A 4,152-nucleotide genomic window follows, 5' to 3' on the forward strand; every position below is an offset into this window, starting at 1 on the left:
TTATTGATATAGATTAAAGTTGAAAGGGTTGGCAAATATTATATTATGCTCAAGAGTAGGAAGTTAAGGTATGTGATGCTAACTCTCTATGTTTGGGAATGTTAATGATTTTTCCTACACTACGTTTCTTTTACAACGTTACTAATTGCCTCAGAAATATAGTTAAGCCTAGTTCCTTGAATAGTTGCAGAACTTCTATTCTCTAGCTTCGTAACTCGTTCATGACTTTCATTCTGAACGTTGTGAGCTCAGTGCACAATCAATATAGACTCGGGTTTGATGCCCATGAGTCTCAGTCTAGATTACTTAGCATGTCATAAACATTTGAAGTTTCAGCTTTCATAATCAGTTCAACAATACATGTCTCGGTCGAGTCCTATTCACTAGTCCAGTATCATGTAACTCAATATGATTCAGTATTTCAGCATCACATATTTGAGTATGATTCTCAATTCCTGAATTTAAATTCCTGAATGTTGAACACCTATATTTGGGCCTGAAGCCATAGTTTATATGCTTTATGCATGTTTGGGCCTGAAGTCGTAGTTTATGCTTTATGCATTTTTGGGCCTGAGGCAATAGTTATATATACATATACTTGGGCATAAGGCCGTAGTTTGTGCACATATATATTGGGCCTGATGCCGTAGTTTATTCAGATAAACAGGTTGTTCATCATTCAGAAGAGGGAGTATTCATATCCTTACTTCCTTTGTTCAGTTCAGTTATCGGTTATCATTTCACTTATCAGTTCATTTATCAGTATCATTTATCAGTTATCAGTTATTAGTTATTAGTTATCGTTTCAGTTATCAGTTTTCAGTTCAGTTCCAGTTTCAATAGTTATCATTTCAGTAATCAATTATCAATTCAATTATCAGCTTAGTTTTAGTTTCAACATTTATAGTTCTTTCTTTCAGTTGCTTTACATACCAGTGAAATTCAAATGTACTGACGACCCTTTTGCCCGGGGCCTGCATCTCACGATGCAGGTAATGATTTACAGGCTGGCGATTCAGAGCACTAGAATTCTCGTACCAGCTATTTGGTGATCCCCAGTTCTTTCAGGGCATTATCATTACCTTACAGTCTTCAGTATTTTTCAGACAGCCAGTGTTTCCAGTACTTCATTAGAGGCCTCATAGACTAGAGTAACAATTAGACAGAGTCGCAGGCTTTTCATGTTAAGCAATTTTGGCTACAAATATGTTTCAGAATTGTATTAGTATTTTTGCACTTTGATTTATATTATCCAGACTTTCAGTATATCATCATGTGTAGTTTATCTTCCGCATATGTTATGATATCACATGTTGATTCAGCCAGCCAGTTGGTTCGCTCGGTCGCATGTAGTCAGGCGCCAGGTGCCGTGTTACGTCCAGGCCCAGGTTCGGGGCGTGACATAGATCATATGTTTGTCAATTTTTTTTATCTTTTACTAAACATATATTCACTTATCAAAACTTTATCTACAACTTTAACAAAGTAAGATTGAAAAGATATTTACGTAACCAAAAGCCCCAAAAAGAATTCGAAAAATCCGACAAAACCGAACCAATCCAAACCGATATAGTTGGTTTGATTTAGTTTTGATAAAAACTGAACCAACCCGCTCCATATACACCCCTAGCCATAACTAGAAGATAATATCTAGCCTAAAAGAAAGTTAATAAATTGTGCCTAAACTAATTTACTGTCGGAACACAACTAAAGCTAGGATAAAGACAGCTTTAGTGGGGAATTCCTTTTAAATATATCTCTTTCGAAACAAAAGTAATAACAACAATATATGTGGAGTATATTTAATAGATAGGAAGATTTACCATCAGCAGTTACAGTGGAGCGGTTAGTACTTTTCCGTCCTTTGTCAAAAGTCTCAGGTTAAGTCTTAGATGTAAAGAATCGTCTTTAGTAAAGAATATTTTATCTCCAAAGTGGGACTTTCGATGCGAATCGAAATTAATCAGGTCAAAAAACGAATATCGGACACCGAATGACTAATTGACTAGGAGATTCTTTCTTGGATAAGGACTAGCAACGAGCAAAGGAACACAAACTTTTCCCAGTACTATTTTGTAAAGAGGAATCACATTCATCCGACGAAGAATCAAGAACCAAAAAGTGAATAATATGATGAGATTATGCCTCCAGATAAATCAGCACATCATGTCAAAGAACTGTCGAAGAAACTGACCACCAACTAAAGGAATAGAAGATGAGAAAAAAAATAAATATAAAATCATATCGTATCGTATCATTAAATCCGTCGTTACGTACCGATGAAAAGTGTCACTTTATGTAACGATGGATTTGGTATTGTGGCGTATTACTTTTTTCTCTCATCTTGCCATTCCTTATTATTAAATAATCATATTTTATCCTTTACACCTGCTTTATTTTATATAATAATTCTACTCCGTATTCTATTTTTTCTTAGTAATGTTACAAGTTTATTCATCATATTGCTGTTACGTAACATTATGAAACGACGACAAATAATACAATCTATCCAAACATTGTATTCATCAAACAATACAATACGATACAATACAATACATTATGAAACAACATATAACAACAACCCAAACAAGCTGTAATTGTACCCAATGTCAAAATAAAAAGAATCAAGCAATTTAATCTTAAGAACCACATGGTTAAAGTGATAATACATATTAGATCACTTAATCATAATAAAAGTTTATATGCAAAATAAATACATGTTTTGCGCTCGTATATTAAGCATAAATATCTGGTGCGAATATATTTTCACTTAAAGTGAAAAATCAAAAAAGCACTACGCATCACTCGAATTTAGCATCATTTGCAACTTGTTGAAAAGGTATTAATTCCAAATGTAATGAGAAAACCTTAATAAAAAGAATCTTGCACTATCTAAAAAGGAAAAGAAATATAATGCAGCAAAATTTTCCTATATAAAGGCAAAGAGAGTTCTTGAGTTCTAACCATCAAATTCTTCATTCAAGATTTAGTTCAGTTGTAATAACACTTCTTATATTTGCAACATAGTTGTTGGTGGTGCAATGGGGGACGCCGAGCCGACTATCTACTCGTGCAATTAGGACCTTGATATAGTTTTATTCTGTTTAACGTATCGGAGGTTATGTTTTTTTTTTGTTGCTCTTTTTTGGGATTAATTCTTCTCACTCTTATTTTTCTTTCTTTCTTCTCTATTTTAACCTTCGCTCTTTGTGAATTTGGAAGTTCTATATTATAAGTAACTTGAGAGAGAGAGTAGAGAGCGGGCTATCTAACTTAGCTTATCCAATATTCGATTCATTTTTTTTTTGTGTGTGGGGTGGGTGGGTGGGGGGGGTAGGGGAGGTGGTTTGATTTTCCTCTATTTGTGTAAAATCAGTCATTTTTCATGTTTCTTAGATTGTCCGGCATTGGTTTAGGGAATATTGATATTATATCTTCGTATTGTTTTAATAAGCAATCCTTACTTTATGAGCTGACAACTGAGGTTGAGTTAGGCAGAAGTCTATTTTCTTAATATGGTATAAGAGTCAGACTCCACCACTATTTTTGGTTTATTCAATGTTGGTCTCATGTCAAGTTATGTGCAAGTTAACTCCTACCTGAGCGTGTGAGTGGGTGTTAGATTGTCCCATGTTAATTGAAGGAACAAACCGTTGTCTTCTCATATGGTTTTAGACAATTCTCATCTGATGAATTAATTTTGAGATTGAGTTGCCCGGCGTCGTCATTGCACCACTAATAGCCATAAGTTGCTTTCTGATTTTGATCTTGATCAAGAGAAGCTGTGCATCAAAATGAGGATGAATAACGCTATGTTTGTAGAATATATATATATATATATATATATATATATATATATATATANTATATATATATTTGTGTTCTTCGTTTATTTCATAATTTGCTATAGCTGATATCATTCTTTCGTTCTCATATTTTTTTTTTGGCTTGTTTTATGTTTTCTTGGTCAGGCAAATATGTTATCTTGGACAATGGTGGAGGCAGACATTTTATCAAGATAATTAAAAAATATTTCTCTTATTTAAGGAATTCAATAATTTATATATATTAATAGGAAAAATAATTGTCACCTATATACAATTCTCCACCAAAGTTGAAAATATTTTTTTTTTTGTTTTTTTTTTTTTTTTT

The sequence above is a fragment of the Nicotiana attenuata genome, unplaced genomic scaffold (assembly GCF_001879085.1).
Source record: "Nicotiana attenuata strain UT unplaced genomic scaffold, NIATTr2, whole genome shotgun sequence".
In the NCBI taxonomy this organism is placed as follows: Eukaryota; Viridiplantae; Streptophyta; class Magnoliopsida; order Solanales; family Solanaceae; genus Nicotiana; species Nicotiana attenuata.